The sequence below is a fragment of the Orbicella franksi genome, chromosome 6 (assembly GCF_964199315.1).
Source record: "Orbicella franksi chromosome 6, jaOrbFran1.1, whole genome shotgun sequence".
Taxonomy (NCBI): domain Eukaryota; kingdom Metazoa; phylum Cnidaria; class Anthozoa; order Scleractinia; family Merulinidae; genus Orbicella; species Orbicella franksi.
In genome coordinates this window covers 20,157,341-20,176,124 of record NC_138150.1, presented here as the reverse complement: position 1 = coordinate 20,176,124, position 18,784 = coordinate 20,157,341, and the positions used below count along the sequence as shown (strand labels likewise).

At 37.8% G+C, this 18,784-nt stretch overlaps 1 long non-coding RNA gene across 4 annotated transcripts; it reads left to right on the top strand.

The window, feature by feature from the left end:
- The first annotated feature begins 118 nt into the window (after window positions 1-118).
- LOC145489989 (uncharacterized) lies at window positions 119-15,120 on the top strand. 4 transcript variants are annotated; one of them, XR_014049652.1, is made up of 6 exons: window positions 119-139; window positions 2,816-2,890; window positions 9,727-9,813; window positions 11,369-11,443; window positions 12,028-12,114; window positions 14,195-15,120. It is a non-coding gene; the product is annotated as an uncharacterized LOC145489989 (long non-coding RNA). The 4 variants fall into 4 exon arrangements; XR_014049649.1 differs by having other exon boundaries at window positions 2,816-2,894; XR_014049650.1 differs by having other exon boundaries at window positions 2,816-2,894; window positions 11,358-11,443.
- The last annotated feature ends 3,664 nt before the right edge of the window (window positions 15,121-18,784 follow it).

The following is an 18,784-nucleotide window of genomic DNA, read 5'->3' as shown; positions in this document are numbered from 1 at the left end:
TCGCATAAAAAAAATAAGCTGCCAATGTACGGTATGTCACATCCGGTTGAGTATCCCATCATACGCTAAAAGCCCAATCTAAGATCACGTGTCCAGAAGCCTGATGTCTTCGAAATATGGCGGGTGTTTCACTTGCAAGGTAAGCAAGATATTCCGCATGGCGTTTTCTGTTTTCATTTGCCCTTCTGTGGCTTGTTCTTATATTATCATTTGTAAGATTTATTCCTTCAAATTGAAAATTAACTTGCAGAAGTTAATGCAAAGGGAAGGAAGCGTTTTTAGAAGGCGAATTTTGAGCACATGGCAATAACAACACTTCATTAGGGCTTCAATACCGCAGGCAGTAAATAAGCTATTTTATCATGATCACAGAGTTGGTCTTCACAACAAGTAGTGTTCAAAAACCAATAGCTCTGCATAATTTTGAACCTAGCTGGAAGCTAAATTGTAGGGCTTTCATTATAACGTTTTTATTAGGGCAACTTGTTTTCAGAGGTAGATAAAACTTTTTGAACTGAACTTCTTCATAAGAAAAACTTTCCTCTTGATGGTCAAACCAGGTGGGCAAGATCTTTCTCACAGCTGGTCAATTTTCCTGGTGCCTGGCCCTTATTGATACTCCCTGTTGATGTTATCCTTCTAATCAAATTAGTACTAAGGCCATCCCCCCCCCCCTTTTTTTTTGTTTATTGTCGAATGCATTTCCTGATTTTGGGTCAGTCGGTCAGAAAACGAAAAAAAAGCAACAATAAAATTGGAAAGGAGTCTGTAGGTAGGAGGCCCGGTACCTCAGCATAACATCCGTGGAGCCTGGAAACAACAAGGTGTGGTTACAAAGTCAACCTCGCGGCAATTGAGGAAGGAAAAAGTCAACATCGTTGTTAATATCAAACGAGAACAGGGAAAAACTAAAAATCTGTAAGGCAAAAAATTGCTTATGTTTCAGATTAAAGTGACAATTGTTTGAAATAATGTGTCATTGCCTTCATTACCTTCTGTGTAACTTTTTTTTTGAAAACGTGAAAATCTGGGTCAGTTGAACAACACTAAACAGAGAAAAAAAAAGGGGATGGCCTAATCCCTGAATGAAGGTCTAGTTAGCCGTACATTACATTAGTATTATTATTATATGGCTAGCTCCCTGACCAGACAGGATTAGCCAAATCTTGGGCTGTGATTGGCTACCCCAGCAGGCAAGATGGTGCTATCTTGCCATGTAGGGTTTATGTGCTTTGGTACCCCTGGGCATCTATGCCAACTCTCCTGGATTATCTGGGAGTCTGCCAGATACGGACCAAATCTCCCAGATAATACGAATAAAAGCACATAAAATACACTTTTCAGACATATTTTGGCCAAATTTTGGCATTGTAGGGAAAACATTTTGGATATTTGATGCATTTTTTGAGATTTAACTGGCAGATCTCTACTTGGAGCAACTTTTTTAGGGTCAGAAAAAGGTACAATTGGTAATCTTCTGGATTTCAACTTTTTTGGGTTGACATCTCTGCCTGGGGTACTCCCAGAAAAATTTGGTGGGGGTGTGCAGCCTGCTTCCCAAAACCCCTACACTATTAGATTTATAACCAAAATCTGCGATTTCCCCTACCGTATTTATGACCAGACCAAAAATTGATACCCTACTGATGACCGTTATGGCTGGTACAGTTGCCCTAAACATAATTTTTGAAGGGCTTTTCTTTATGGTCTTATCGATAATGATGAAAAACTAGCTTCTTCTAAAAAAACATACCCAATTCAAGAATAGAGTACAAAAGCCATATCCTATTTGAGACCAAATTGGCCAAAATTAATACCCTTTCCGGCTGCACATACCTATATAGCCCATATAAGGGAGTATGTCCCACAAGAAAAATGGGTCTGTCCCACAAGAAAAATGTGTTCTCTATTTATAATGATTTCTTTATCGACTACCGGTAGGCTTGGTCGGTCAAGATGCTGAATATTGGCCTTGTTCGTTTTTGCATGTTTATAGACCTTGACTCTGTTTTGGCCCAAAAGAAAGAACTTGGCCATTACGGGGGTTTCAAAAAGGGCCAGGAACCGGGCAAATTGAAAGTTTGTACAGTCAATATTCTCTGCCTGATTTGACCATCTAGAGGAATGGTTTTCTAAAAAGAAGTTCAGTTGAGAAAGGTTTGCCCACCTGTGAAAACCAGTTACCCTCCTGCTGAAGATGTTAATGAAAACACTGCTAATATCCAGCCATCTTGACCTTATGCTTGGTCAATAACTTGTTTGTTATTAGACTGAGTTGAGCACAATTCAGGGTCAGTAACTGGGTGAGTATAAATGTCAAATCTAAAAAGCACTCGGAATGAGGACGATTACTAATAATCCTATCAATAACCAGTTTCAAGATTGAAAAAAGTGTTAAGGGAACTTCTTTTGAGCACAAAACTCTGTAGTGTATCCATAAGATTTTAACACAGTGACTATAGAAAATGTTACTTAAGAGGAAATGCAAATAAGTGACATGTGAATGGTGTGGGTATCCAATTACACATATGCAATTGCAAAAACAAGCATTGCAACGGGATACCTGTTATTGCACTCCCAAGTGACTGATGAGTGATAAATTTGTCATAGCTAGGATTATCAAATAATTTCCGAGTTCTGATTAGTCAATGACACATGCACATTGAGGGTGCAGAGTGCAAAATGGAGTAATTGTAGAGAACAGCTTGAAGTTTGTATAGTCACTCAGACTTCAATTTTAAATAAAGAATGAATGTATGTAATACAGTTACTTTAAGCCGTCACCTCATACATGTGCTTTTGTTTGTTCCTACAGAATGAAACATCAAACTGAAAGGAGCCTAGATTTTCAAGACAAGACATGATGATATCAACATGGAAACTATGATTGGTAGGTAAGTGATAACAATAGCTATTAATAAAATAAGATAACCAATAATCAGAGTTAACTGGGAGATCTGCTATTGGTCAGCTGATGATTGCCTCTGGCATGTGTAGTTGAGTATTTGCTGTGAAGTTATCTGGCACAGCTATCTAGCACAGCTATCTGGCTTTTTGTTTTGGTGCACAAGCAAGTTTACGAATGAGGTGCGTTTCGGAAGGAATGACGTTGGGAGCTTAGAAACTAGAGCCTGCATGAAAGCCATTGAGTTTTGAGGTTCCTCTGTTCGTCCACGAATGGAGCATTCTGATTGGTCAGAAGTGACGGGCACCATTGTTGCTGCAAAAATAATAAATACCAAGACAGTTTAAAATTTGTCTACTGGCATTCTAACAACTACACGCCTGCTTGGATAAACAATGACGACCTTCACCCTAGTTGAGCCTAACCAAGTAGATTGTCATTGTTCATGTTTTGAAGGAGCAAATCTTTGTTTGTTGATTCCGGTTCGATCGCACTCAAAGAGACTGGCAGGTTCTCTCGGTTTTGTTTTGGATACCTTCCTAATCACAGACAGGCCATAGCTGGAAATATGCCTGCGTTCGCAGGCTACCAGACTTCAATCTGGTGTGGAAACAGAAGTCAGTAGTTGACTTTTGCTTCAAACAGCACTCTTCACCTTTGCATCATCACAGCTTGTAGCAACTCCAATTTCAGTGAAAAGCTGGTACAAGTTTCTTGTTTTGTGGCCACATGGATTACAATTGTTGTCTGGAAAACTCTCAGACTTCACAAATGTTAGACCAATGTTTTGACTGAACACTGCCAGCACATTGCCGCAGCTACTGTACCATCCCGATTGGAAACTTAAAACAAGTTTTCCGTTGCTTTCCAACCAGATACCCCTGCACTGTACTTGATGTTTAAGTAACACTTACATACACGGCAACAATCATTTGCTCTATTTTTGACAATTTTCTTTGGAGTTCCTGTGCCATCCATGAAAGATTCATGTTTCTAATAAACTCCCAGGTGTAACAAGTTGTCATGTTTGTTTACATTTTCCTTAGTTTCTAGTGGTTGATCATTTGATACTTGGCACATGAGGATTTGGCACCTAATTGTCAGTGCCCAAGGGGCAGAATTGAAAATTCAATTGCATTTGTGCAGGGTCTCGACTCACAGGCGCGCTTTGCACACCGGCTCATCTCACGTGTCTCTCTCATGGGTTCACTGCCAGGGTTCCTGGCGCAAAACGCTAAAGCTTGCTCACAGGCTATGCAGTGGATAAAGCTGGACTGCATGTTTCTTTGGGTATACTGACTTGGTCCATTTGCAATAAAAAATACATTATTATTAAAATAAATTTACTGGCATAAATGTTAAGGGCCCATTAACCGATCTTTGCAAGCCGTTGCTAAGGAAAATTTATTCTCATATAACCTCATCATTTTTGGTTAGTTCAGAGTCATTTCATGTGTTTTAACTTTTTCATGATCAGTAACACTATTGATGATGTCATCAGGCCACGCCTATGGTCATGTGACTAATACAGAAAAAATGCAAAGGCTCCCAGGCAAATTACTTTATCAGGATTTTTTTCATTGATTTAATATTTTAATTTAAATCCTCGTTACGCTATGCATCGATTTTGTTTCATTTTTAAAACGTCAGATTTTGAGAGGATTTCAAAATATTGAAAAGTTCGTAATTTTCTGAAAAAAGTTTGATTTTGAAAAAGGAATGCATAGCTATGTTTCCAACATTGGCTTTAATCGAAATTCGGCGAAAAAGGCTGGATTTAAGGAAAAACCATGTTTCCTGTATAGCATTTAAAGAAACCGGAAGTGCGCCAGATATCTATTGAAAGTTACCCTATCAACGCGTGCGCAGTTTACACTACCAGCACACTTCGGTAAGATCAAACAAAGCCACACAGAGTTAGTTTTTCTCTTTCTATTACTCTTGTTTTTCTGTCTTTCTCTTATTTTGTCTTTGCTTGTACTTTTTTTACTTTACAGTTTGTGAAACACAAAGAAAAACATCTAAAATGTATGCGAATTTGTAAGTTTTTGAGTTATTATTATTTTCCACGGTCAGGCTGATGTAAGTAACCGGAAGTGAAATTTCACCTCCTTAGCAACACGCGCGAGCACGTGCATGAATTGGTTAATGGGCCCTTAAAGCACACATCACATCACACTGAAAGTTGTGAATATCTGTTTTGTTTGGGCTTCAACCCTTGCCCATGCAAACATTGGGCAAAAACCATGGTTGCCTGTGTTAGTGTCCTGGCAGTGATGCTTTGTACATTTTTTTTGCTAATGAACTTTGCAAAATGGCACCACAGAGGGTCTAATGACTATACTTCAAAAATTTACATCTAGCCAGTGCTGTCATTATAGTCTCAGTCACCTGCTTCCTGTATTTCTACATCTGTAACAAACTCAGGCCTTGTGGGGGAATTTTACAGCCAACAAGCAAGTTCACCTGCAACATCAAGGTTGTGTCAATCATATTCAGCCACCTCAGCCATAATAGGTGTTATAGGTTATGACAACTCTAAGAACATGGTTTTACATGTACAACTTTTGCAGTAAATGCTTTCTGCCTTGACTAGCCAAGAAGTTATTTGGCATCTCAAAAACAACCAAATCACTGTATTAAAAGCAGTTTCCCACAAACCTTTGGACATGACTGAGTTACTGTGTGACAAAAACAATTTATACGTTAAGTATAAAGAATGAACTTTCCGATCTGATATCTTAATTTCAATATGCTTATATTGGCATCAACACAAATTAACATTAGTCTAAGGTTATGCAGAGAAGGTCCTTCAAGAAGCCCTGAAGACAGATTCCAGTAAGGCAGAGAACATCTCCATCATGGGGTTTACCACCCTAAAACACCAGGAATATCAGTGTTGTTTTCGACTTCAGTGCAGCAAGTTTGCTGGGACATCCCTTAACAACCAACTACTCCAAGGGACTTGTGGAATACCTAATAACTGTTCACCCTTTTGGAGCTGTCTCTACCCCAAGCTGCTCCAGCTACGCCCCTACGAACAACAGAAAGTGATACTGGAGAAAACTTTGGGAGTGCTGTTGCAAGGACGAATCGCCTAAACTTCTAAGCAGATGACTGCCTCAGCACAGAAACCAAACCCAAGGAACAAATCAAAAGTTTGCGTCATGCATGCTCTGAAGATGGATTTTGTCTTACCGAGTTCATCTGCAACCAACAGAATGTCCTTGAGTCCATTTTTAAGAACAACAGTCCAAAGATGTTAAAATGTTGGATCTAAACTACGATGAGCTGCCTATTAACCAGGCCCTTGGTGTACAGTGGTGTGTCATTAATCTGACACTTTCAGATTTCACAAACCATTTGGGATAAAACACTCACAAAAAGAAGAATACTTTGAATTGTATCCTCCATCCACGGCCCTTTAGAATTTTCTGCATCATTCACTCTTACTGCTAAGAAGTTGCTTCAACACCTTTGTACAGAACAGAAGCTAGAATGGCATGATGACCTCCTGACTCCTACCTAAACTGCTTGGAAAAATGGTGAAATTTAAAGTTGCCCCTTGTTGTGTGAAGCCCATAGGCTTTGGAGAGGTGAAGTCCAGGCAGGTCCTCATTTATCCAATGAAAGGTCTGTGGGCCATGGTTCAGTGGCATATTTACATCTTTGTGATGAAACCTATTGCGTACACTGCCCTTTCCTGATGGGAAGAGCATGGTTCACACCATTCAAGAAGTGTCAACCACACGCCAGTGGCACTGTCTCTGTCCATTTTGAACAGCACTCGGCAGCTTGGCCACATTTTTGTGATGTCAATTCCGTCCAAGAGATTTTGTCCAAATAGCTTCCAAAAAACCTCTTAACTACCTCTCTGGGTTATGGCTGCTCCTGAGCCATATTATTTTGAGCCAAACATGCTCCAAACTCCAAAATGATAGCATTGAAGATAATGAAGTGTATAATTTCTTGGAAAAATAGATTTTGCTGACCTTGTGAAGGATGCCAAGTCAGTTTCTTCTTCCCACCAACTTCAAGTGGGACGGAATGACGTCACATAAACACAGCCTGGCTGCTAAGACAGTTTCAAAATCGCGGCCTTTAAAGTCGCTTCTTTCGAGAATTTCTTCAGGATAGTGGGCACTTCAGAGGCTGAAACTTTGGTGAGTGGAAAAGCAGAATGTTTACTTGCCATAGGTGAAGACAAGAAAAGTAGGCTTTTTGGAGTGACCTTCTCCTTTAAAGGTGATTATGTGGTATTTGGCAGGATGATGCAAACAATGTCAATGACTTGCTCTATATTTTGATTACATGAACCTGCAATGATTGATTAACACCTGTCATTTTGATTGACAGCTGCCAAAAACTGACTCGGAAAAAAATTGTGCATTTTGACAAGTGCAACACATTACTTTTATGTTGAGGGAAATGTGTTTTAGTCCTCTGATCATATGAAATCGGCAGCTGTTGTTTCAACAACCTTTTAAGAAGGTCAGACTTTTTGTAATAGCCTTTTACACGGCTTTTATATTGAAAGTATTCGTTTGCTTAAGAAACACTTCAAAATATTATACATGATTCAGTATTCTATTTACCTTTTGGATTGTCAACATTGTATGGAATATAAATCAGTTCTTTTTTCAATATATGGTATATATAATTATATTACTCTACGTAACATCCGACGTTCAAGAAACCCTAGAAAAGTGTTGCATTCCTGACAAAACGTCTGTCTTTGCTATTATACAGCAACCAATATTGCCACCCTTTTCATTACACATACAGACATAGTTGCGGTAGATAGGAGTCACGGGACGGGAAATTGTCTCTTTTTTCGTGCCCAGGAGCCCAGAATAGGCCGCTGAATAAGAAAAAAATGTCAAATCCCCTGGGGTATGCCCGGGAGAGGATGGTAACAGAAGTAATCTTAAGCTGGGATAATCCGGTGTTAGGGTTTCTGATATGTTCCTGGTTTTAGTAGACTTGCCACAAGTCAACCTTTGCTTTTATCTCCCTCGAGCAATGCGAAAGTTCAAAACAGGCGGGGAAAAAATTATATGAAAGGACTTTTAGAAAGTCTGTAGTTTAAATAATTTTCTGTTTCCAGTTTTATTAATCTGGCCTTTAGGATTTTTTATGCGTTCGGGTTTTATTAATTTTGTGTTCTGGGTTTAAGCATTCTGGCGTTCCTGCATTTTCCCGTTCCAGGTTTCAGTGCCGCCGCTTCGAGTATGTTCAGGCTATGTTTTTGTTTGAGGCACATTCTTATGTTACAATGATGTCAAGATGGAAGCTTGTCTTGCAATATTTTCCTAGCTTTATGGCAAGTATAGACTATTATGAATCCTAAAAGCCAAGTCTTAAATGAGGTTTTCTTGTTACAGTCTTTCCTGTAAAACCATGAACACCAGAGAAAATTTTTGGAATGTTTATTGTTTCGCGACCAATCAGATGCGAGATGAAACTGCAAAAGATAACCGCCAAACCACAACATGGATTAGTCACGACTTGATATGAAACAACGAGCTGGCTTTTTCCTCCACGACTAATCTTCAAAAATCAAACTACTGAATTCAGAATAGACCTAGAAGCAAGGGTAAATTGTCAAAATTTACAATGATACAAGTTTTCCTCCTTTGTCGGGTGATGGCTTCTCAGCTACAAAAAAATATGGATCGAAAAATCACCAATCACAGCCAACTAGCATGACCTTTTGAACTGCACATAAACCAAACACTGGTCAGCATCGCTTCTGATTGGCGCTGTCTAGCCATGTCAGATCCTGTCTACTCGATTCAACATTGCTTTTCTGTAATATGTCACTAATATATCGTTCATATCTATTCTTGGCTTATAAATAAGCTGAAATAGAAAAAGAACAATTTCAGTATTTGAAAATGATAAAATTGATGATTTGTCGCGGAAGAAAAAGCCAGTTCATTTTTTCATGTCAAGTCGCAACTAATCTATGTTGCGGTTTGGCAGTTACCTTTTGCGGTTTCATCTTGCATCTGATTGGTCACAAAACAATAAACATTCCAGAAATTTTCTCTGGTGTTCACAGTTTTACAGGAAAGGCTGTAAGACAACAAGGCATTCAGTGTTTTTGTGTTGCAGTGTTCATTGTTCACAGCAGACTAAATTATTTTAGGCAGGAAAGTTAAAAAATATATATATATGTCTCATAACTGGTACTGTCCCAAGTTCATTTACATGACTGAACAACAGCATCTGCTGTGATCTGTCGAACAACATGAAATAGGGACCTACACTTCAGGTGCAGGAAAGAAGAGGTGGGGAAAGTTGTGCCCATGGGGTGCAATGGGCGCTGGCCAAAACTCAGTGTTCCCCGAGTACAACACTAGATTATGTTACATATATATTGCAGCCACTTCAAGAAACAAAACTGTTCATTACTTTCTTTAACCCGGCTTTAAATGTAACAGTAACATCGGATAAATTGATACACAAAGGACGCGAGGAAAGGTGCTTTACAATGTGTTCTTATGTGTTTATAGTTTTAGTAATTTTGTGTTCCCAGTTTTGTTAATCCAGCATTTAGGATTTTTTATGCGTTAGTAATTTTGTGTTGTGGGTTTTAGTAGTTTAAGTACATGTATTCTGGCATTTCCCCGTTCCAGGTTACAGTCGAGCAAATCCTTTAAAGGTGGATTTCGACGCGATGCGAACTTAAACGGTTACTTTTAGCAGCTCAGACAGCACGTTTTTTTTTTTTTTAAATAGATGTTTTGGTTTTTGAAAGAAGTGGAGAAATAGACCAAAAAAAAATCAAGCTGATTGCTTTTGCTGTCTCTTACCAGATAGAAAACAGAGAAGTAAGAATAAAGTCTATGAACTGAGACTTACGAGGAAAGAAGCTCACTTTCAAACATCAGATCCCATACAAGGTGAGTCATAATTTCTTTGTTTCGTCAGAGTAGTTGCTACTATCACTGTACTTCTCCCACCTGTACTAGGGACAGTAACACACAATGCTGGCAAAAATGAATGAATGCTGAAGTGGTTTTTCATTGTTGTTCAGCTGTTTCAAGAATCTTTTGTTACGTTTATGTGATGAGATATTCTGGCTGTGCTTGGGGTACTGTTGTCGATGAATTTTCATTTATGGGAGGAAGGACCAATTTCTTTACAGTGTATGTATTGTTATTTTGGAAATTGAAGAGACATGGTGGTCTAGTGGTTAGTGCACTGGACTGCACATCGAGCAGTCTGGTTTGTCTTGGGCAAGATTCTTTGCTCTCTCAGTGCCTCTCACCACCCAGGTGATTGGGACCTGAAAACACTGACCCTCGGTCCCCAGACCCCTACTACGGAACCCCTCCACAGACCACCCCCAAAATAGAATAAAAATAATGAATAAATAAAGATTTCACTAACGGGTTTTTTATTAGATTACTTGTGTTGGGGAAATTTTGAATGTTGCATTGTGCAAATGTGACAGACTTGGGGTTAGGCTCGGGCGCAAGTTATATCATTGCACATTGCCATTTCCTTTGTTGTGACTATATATGGAAGACCAGGAAGCCGCTGGGAAGGTTGGATGGTAGCCTCGAAATTTGTGCTCCTTCCCTTGCCATTTTGTTTAGTCCATTCTCCCATGGGTTCATGAACTCATTCCAGGCTTCACAATTTGCTCAGCAGAATTGCAGACACAATCAAGCTTAAATGACCTAAAAACATCTTCCATGTCAGATCCATAGCCAGGAATGGAAGGTAAAAACTTTCCCTCTTTTTGCCATCAGCTCGCCTTATGCCAAAAACAGCTTTTAGACCTTATTTTTGGGATTTTAAAAACCGGCAAGTCTGTTAAATTTGCACAACGTAACGCTAGAAATTTCACCTACACAAATAATCTATTAGACAACCCATAAGTGAAACCTTTTTTCATTATTTTTATTTTATTTTGGGGTGGTCCATAGAGGGGGTCCTTAGGGGTAGTCCATGGACCAGTCCGTAGGGTAGTCCGGTGTCCTGGTCTGTAGTGGGGGTACGGACCAGGACTAGGGGTTAGTGTTTTCGGCAGAGTTCCCACTGGTTTTGATAGTTGAGGGTCCTTGGGACCCCTGGTTCCAAAGAGTTGGGGGTTCTTTTTGCTTTTCAGGGGTCCTTTGCCTATTTACCAAAAATTTTCGGAACTTTTTTCCTGCATCCCAAGGACGCACTTTGCCAAAAAACTGTGCGTCCTCTTTATTTTTTGTGCAAATAAGATGCACACCTGTGGGTTAACGGGAGCTCTGTTTCGGGTTACCCCAGGTGTACAATTGGTACTTAGTGAATTCTGTTTTGGAGACTCACCCAGCAGATTAGCGTCCCATCTAGGGGGTGGGGGAGAGGAGAAATACTTTTTATCACTTTATGCCTCCAAAACCAGCACAAGCTGGTGGGGAGGTGTTTTAAATTACTTACCCTGACACATTCTGTTTCTGACTAGATACAAAACAGAGAAGCAACCATAAAAGTATGTGCTGAGACTTGAGAGGAGAAAGAATCACAATGAAGCATTGGATTCCATATTAAGTGAGTCACAAGTTCTTTGTGTTTAGTTTCATGTATATATACTAGGAATGACGGTGCACACTACTGGTGAGATGTTACTGTTTTGCTGTTCATCTTTGTCACCCTTCAGGGGAAGTTTGGGTGTGAAATTAATTGTTTTGTGGGAGGAAGGACACAGTGGTCTCATGGTTAGTGTACTGGACTGAACATCAAGCAGTCTGGGTTTGAGCCAATGCTTAGGGTCTCTTTGTTGTGTTCTTGGGCAAGAGTTAGACACTTCACTCTCACACTACCTCTCTCCACCTAGGTGTACAAATGGGTACTGGGTGAATTTAATTTTGGGTGCTAACCCTGTGGCAGACTAGCATCCCATCAAGGTGGAATAAAAATATGCCTTATCAATAAATGCAACAGAGACCTGGATAAGCTGTGTTGGTTTGGATTACTTGGCCTGATGAAGACTTAACCTTACCTTCATTGTCTAAACTTGCCCTTGTATGGTTAAATGGCAAAAAATCTGATGGTGTATTTTTTAATGGTGTAGGTTTTGAAATTAAAAGATAAAGGCTGTCCTAAAGGTAAATACATTTCCTGTTCCTTACTAGATACAAAACAGAGAAGAAACAATAAAAGCTATTTGCCGAGACTTGAGAAGAAAAAGAATCAAATTAAGACTTTGGATCCCTTATTAGGTGAGTCACAATATCATTTTTAATCACTTGATCCCGCATGTACTAGGAATAATTGTAGACAATGCAGGCAAGAAAGGTAAACGAATAGAGATTTTATTGTTTCACTGTTCAGATATTTCAAGACACCCTTGAGTTGTTCATGGCTAACCGGATACAGCTCTTCAGGGTTAGGTTATACACAACTTGCTTTAGAATAGAATGCCTGAGGTACTGCTGTCGATGAATATTCAAATTGTGAGACAAGGGGCCTAATTTGATCAAGGACCAATTGCTTTCCAGTTTATGTATCCATGCTTCCTTAGCCGTTAGGCTTCATGAGTGATCAGCTTAAAATTTCTCTTGACGGTCTCAAACATATCATGAAGGAACTTTGGGGAGTATTTAACGAATTGTCTCAAAAAGGAATTGTCTAAATAACTCAAAACCAGTAAGGAGAATTTGTTTCTTGACTAAGGACTCTGAGTAAGGACTAAGCAGTGAAAAGAAAGGTTATGAACGGTAGAATATTGTCTTGATATATATCACCAAATTCTCAGAACAAAAACTGAGAGAAATTTACAGCAAAGAACACTAGACAAACCTAGAAATTTAGACGTGAAGTGCTAGTTAAAAAAGATCATGTACTTTGTCATTTTCAAGAGTGCCAAAGCAAGAAATGTACCTAATTTTATTTTGCTTTAGGAAGTACATGAAAATACTGCAAAGATTCAATTTAAATGGACAACCATAGGGACCCTATCCATAGATTTTAAAGCTACAACCAAATTATAAAGCATCATAACGGTTACACATGACAGTACTGCATATGTCCTGAAAGTACACGTGAAATAACTTTCTTTGTTACAAACGTCAGTCTTATATTTGTATGATAAAACTTTAATAGTGGGAGAGAAACGTTTCACAACTGTGCAGATCAAATCACGGAGTTATTTGTTTATTTATTTTTTGCCGTGAAATTTTTAGGATTTTCACCGTTGTGTTAATTTCCCTCTGGGATTTCAGACACCACTGGGAAATGTTCCTGAAATATCTGTCAAATTGAAAGTCGTTTTCAGTCTTAATTTCTTTAAAGCCGTCTCGTCAAAACTTGTCAGATCAAAGGTGAACAAGAGAAAATCTTAAACAACCTGTAAATCATTGTAAAACCTATTGTGATTCAGTAATCGTCTTCACGAACCTCTTAGAAAATGGGTTTTGCTTGTTTTCATAAGTATTGCATTTGAACAACAGTTTGAATTTTAAGGCAACTTTGTCTTGCTATTCGGTTGTGTGAATATTTCAATTTTTGCTTGTAGTTTTCCATAAGCTCCGACAAATTACATTATACTGTAAAAATGTGAAGCTACCCGAGAGCTTTTTATTGTCAAAAATTTCACGAGTTATTTAAAGATTGGCGACTTTTAACCGCGTATGAATTCATCCTGAGGGAGAAAATGCAAATATTGCTATTTTTTGGCGCGAAATTTTGACGGCTATTATATCTTGCCCGTGAGCTTTTCGTCTGCAAACGTTACAAATGAAGGTTAATTTTAGAATCCTACATTTTAGCCGGTGCTATTTGTTTCGTGTTGCTATTTGTCCGCGTTTTACATGTAAGTTGTTCTTAACAGGGACCTTGCGCAAAATACGACGGCAACAGCAACGATAACGTCACCAAACAAAAGGTTTAATGAGCAAACCAGTGGTTGTGCACGTGAGTTATAATTCTTAGCATATTTCTTTACCGTCCTCTGCAAAACAGCAACGTGAAATGGCCAAATTCTGCGCTGTCTGGAGAACGTGAACCACAACGGCTAATTTTGCGTATTTCTATTTGGAACTGAACGTAGCATATTCAGCAGGGGCAAGTTTTTAATACTGACAAACACTGGATAGTTCCAAATAAATGCGTAAGGTCCCTATATCAGTATGTAAACTTCGGGTATTTCTATGATGATATAACTAAACGACAAGCGCATTCCCAATGAGAGAATTAACTTGTAAACTTTAGTCAAGTATGCACTGTATGTATATTTTTGTCTTTTGGTTTCAGTACATGTATACCCGTTGTTGATAGGCGTTTTATTCATCTTTCTTTTAGGCTGCCGTCTCAAGTGAACGTTCAGCGACATTGACATGGACAAAGTAAGGGAAAGCAAAAAACTTCGTTTAGATGTTTCTTCAGTGGATCACGTTTTAAATGTAAGGTAGATTTACAAGACAAAGTTTGAGTTTCTTGCGACAAGATTGTTAGGGCGGAGCTCGTATTAGTGATTTCACAGCACAAAATTTAAGAGTCAAAAGAAGACATTGGAATTATTGTCAGACTAGTTTCTTGTATCTTGCCAGTTTTCGAGGAAGCAGTGAATTGTATTTCACGTTTGTAGATTTAAAATTAAGATAGAATGTTAGCTTTACCTGGATTAGTTTTTCGCAGTCCGAATTTTCAGCCTTGAAGTCTCGTCATTAAACTCGTCGAAATTACTGTCTAATTGTCTGGTATCTATTTCACAAATTTGCTCACATCTTTTTATTTTCCGAGGACGCATTAAATTGATGAAAAGGTTGCGCTTTTGAAAGGGCCAAGAAAAAATACCGAAAAAAAACTAAGTCTTTTAGTGAAAAAAAATTGTCCTTAGAAAAAAAGTCTGCAATTTTACATGGGGTCTGGTTTTGAGTCAAAAATGTACCGAGTCTTTTGGCGTAAAAAATCTTGCAGTATGTAGGATTTTTTTCCATCAAAAGTCAAAGTATACGCTTGATTTCTGGCTAGACTCTGTTCAAAAGCGCAGAATTTTTTTTCTTTTTGGCAATCCTACATAGTCAAAAAATAGTAAAAGAGATAGCCTACATTTTGACTAGTTACCAGGCCCTTTTAAAAGCGCAACTTTTTTTATTTACTTATTCAAATTGTTTGTAATGAATTTCAATTGACTTAAGTGTGTAATTATTGACTTCTATTAGTTGTAGTATTTTTATTGTCTTTAATATTTTCTAACAATACTTAAAATAATGTACACAATAAAAACCACCGCTTGCTGTTTTCATTTGATTTAATTTTATTGGTTTGCAATAAGTGACTAATTAATCAATTGAAAATCAGTTACATTATTTTAAAACGTGTGAAGGAAAAAGTTCGCGTTTAAAAACTAAGACTTTTGGCGGGAAAATTTGAAAAAATTTGCACAGCGTTTCCCCTTACAACTTTTTTGAGAAAAATTTAAAGAGGTTACCCTTCAGAAAATTTTGATCGCAAAAATTTCTCAAAGGCAACAATTGACTGAAAATCCCGTCGAAAACTAGTGCACCACCTTGCAAAGAAAAAGCAATTTTGATATTTCAAGATATTTTGTTTCCGTATCAAATAAATTTTTGCCAATCAGTCTTCAAATTTCATTTTTCAACGAACTTCGCGATGGTTTTTGCGTAAGGTGATGCAAGTGTTCCTCGAGATATGAAAAAGATGAAATGGCAAATGGATCAAATAGGCGACAAAATAAAATTTAATCCCGAAATAGATTTTAAAACTTGCAGAGATATTGTGAAATACCGTTTCACTTGACGGAGTTTAATTTTATATCCAATTGAGTTTGATCTGAAACTGTTTGGAGCTTGCCATTTCATATCTTTCCCTGTCAGACGATAATCTAGATGGTACACTTTGGATCAGTTGCACGGGAGCAAGAACAATTATCAATCAAAATCAAAATCCAACCCCCTAAATTGCCCAATTTCGATGGTTTATAACCCAGTTAAATTTCGAAAAAACTTAATTTTCTCTTCCGATGCCACCGTTCTCTTTTCCCGTGCAACAACCAAAGCGTAAACACCACAAAATAATCAATATCTGGTAGTACAAAGATGTTATTCCTAAAATAACGCAAAATTTCTTTGGTCGTCTCAGTATTTTACGAACTCGTTAAGTCAAAACAATGCTGGAAAAATCTACCGTGGAAATTGAAATCTCATTGAAACGTTTGTAAAATATTTTTCTCTGTTTTGAACAAAGCTTATCAAAGAAAATGTTTATTTACTTTTTGTGGACGTCCAGAAATTTAAACTTTAGAAATGACAAAGGAAAACAAACATGTTTTGCAAAGACGCCACGAGAACTTTTTAATTCGTATGCATATACTATCATACTTGTTGAAAAATTTGCTGCTGGTCTGTTTAGTTTTGGTTATGTTTGTTTCAAAATTGTTGGCAGCCTTTCAAATCTTGAAAAGAAATCAGTGCAATAGCTAATTTAAAATGTTTATAGTGCAGCAGTTGCATACGAAAGGTTTCTTTTCGGAGGTCATTCTAGACAATATTGTTGTAAAACAAAAGATGGTAGACTCCAATTTGATTTGCAAATATTAAAGCATTTACAGAAACTTGATTTATATTATTTTCAGTTGTTCACCGCGATCCTGAACTCGTTCGTACTTTAAAGCAGAAATATCAATTCTCCTTAACGATTGCCTTACTTGGTCTTAACTGTATTTGTGAGAATTTGTTAGCGCATCAAGACTATCTCCTCGTCGATGATTTTGTTTATCGTTCTCGCTATATTTCTCTGATTTTTCCTTTTGCAACACCTTTTACAAACCAGGTATTGATCTATGAAGCCTAAACTTTCACTATCATGAGAGGTTAAACAAACGTTGATCTGTCGTTAAGGTGGCACTTTCTAAAATTGAGAGTTGAGTAGCATGTTCAGTAACCTGATAGATGTTTTCGATTTATTTTAAAGTAGTTGTGGGACAGCGAAAGATAACAATCTCGGTAATCACATGATTCTGAATGCAGTTTGTAATCTGAGAAATCACCCTCTAGCTTTCGAATTCCTTGAAGTAGTCCCAAAACTTTCTTTACCGTTGGGAAATTCTCGAAAGTCTTCGATTGATTTTCAGAATACCTCCGATGGCTGTCGGCCAGACTCTAGATATTTGTGTTTTTGCAAATAATTTTTATAATACAATTGTGTTCATGTGACTAATTCAGACGACCATCCGTACTATTTCAAGAGTAATTTTCATTCCAATTGTCCTGGCATTTTCTGCTTTTTCACATTATGAGTTTGAGGCTTTATTCGATGAAAATTCAAATGTTTGAACATAATTTTAAAGGTAGCAAGAGTACGTAAATTTGTTACAAAATAATTTCGTTTGTTCCAAAATGTATATGTTTCACATTACGGGCAGGCGGCTTTGATAATCTTTTACTTGAAAAAACACTGAATATAACTTTGAGGTTTTAGTCGATCTGAAGAGAGTAAAACATTACGTGACAATTTACTTCTAGCAAGTCAATTTATTTATTGTAGAGTGAATTTCGTTGTCGTCAAATGTATTTTTTTCCTAGTCGTACAGGCCATTTAAATCTCCTTTTGCCTAAAAAAAACCAAATGTTACATTACTTCGTCGATTTCGAGAAAAAACGTACACATTTTGATCACAAAAATTTAGATGGTGTTGCCAAATACAGTGCCACCGTAAAAACTCAACGTTGTTTATCTACTTAACATATTTCCCGTAATCATTTCGACCAAAATGGTGGCTACCAGAATCGAGATCTCAGATTAATTACGGCCGAACGTTAACTATTGAAAACTTATACATCAGTCGTTCGAAACAAATAAATACCACGACTTTTTCTACTCGAAAGAAAACCTCGACAACTAATCCCCACAACGTAAGCTTGAAATATCTTGTCACCATTTTGATCCAAAGTTATGAAATTAAAATTCTTATCTCGTTGTCATCGCCAATGTTGAATAATCATTAACTCCTCGAAAATTTCAATCTCTTCTTTCGTTCGCCGGGTCATACCAATGACTTCCCTCTTCGCCCTCAGGCCATTTCCTCTCCTTAAAAAGAAGAAAATAAAGAAAAACATGAGCTTTCTCTCTAGACAAATGTATTTCCAAGATACACTATTACTACCAGGGCACGCAGCGACCAAAGCTCGTGCTGACCCGGCTGCACGTGGTAACGGTTTTTAACTTTCCGAGAGTAACAGAAGAACAGGAAATATCAAACAAATTCAGTGCAAGTATCTTACAAACGTGCGCAAAATTATTCTTAACCTTCACCGAAACGTTTCATCTCGGTGTTTGCAAAACTACACGTACGACTATCTGGTTTATGACCGAAGCTGTGTGCAGCGCGGCAACGAGAATTGCGATCGAAGGGTGTAACTAAACTTTAGGGAGATAGAAATTGTTCCGTTTCAGTGAAGAGCAAAGATTAATACATAAACTCACCATTAATATCTTAATGTTTTGATATCTTCCTGCTTTATCTTTTTCGAAAGAAGAACATGGCCAGATCCAACGTCTTCACATCATGACCAAGTGTTTTGTTTGACCCAAATTCCACAAGTAGTCATGAATATTGATTACAAACTAGAACCAATCGCTGACAAAAAACGTCGCTGCATATTTTCACGACTAGGATTGTAATTCTCATTGAAAACAGATCATGATCTCTGGTGTAAACCTATTGTATCACTTTGAAAATATCAGTTTCACTTCAGATCTTTACATTTTTAGGCTTTATTAAGACGGTAATGCGTGAAAGTAAATACATTTGTGAAGACTGATTCACGCGGCCGTCATATTTCGTGAAATAAACCTTTTCTGATAATCTTATTAGCCTACGAATCAAAGCTTACAATTAATTAGAGATTGATTGCACGATTCGCACAA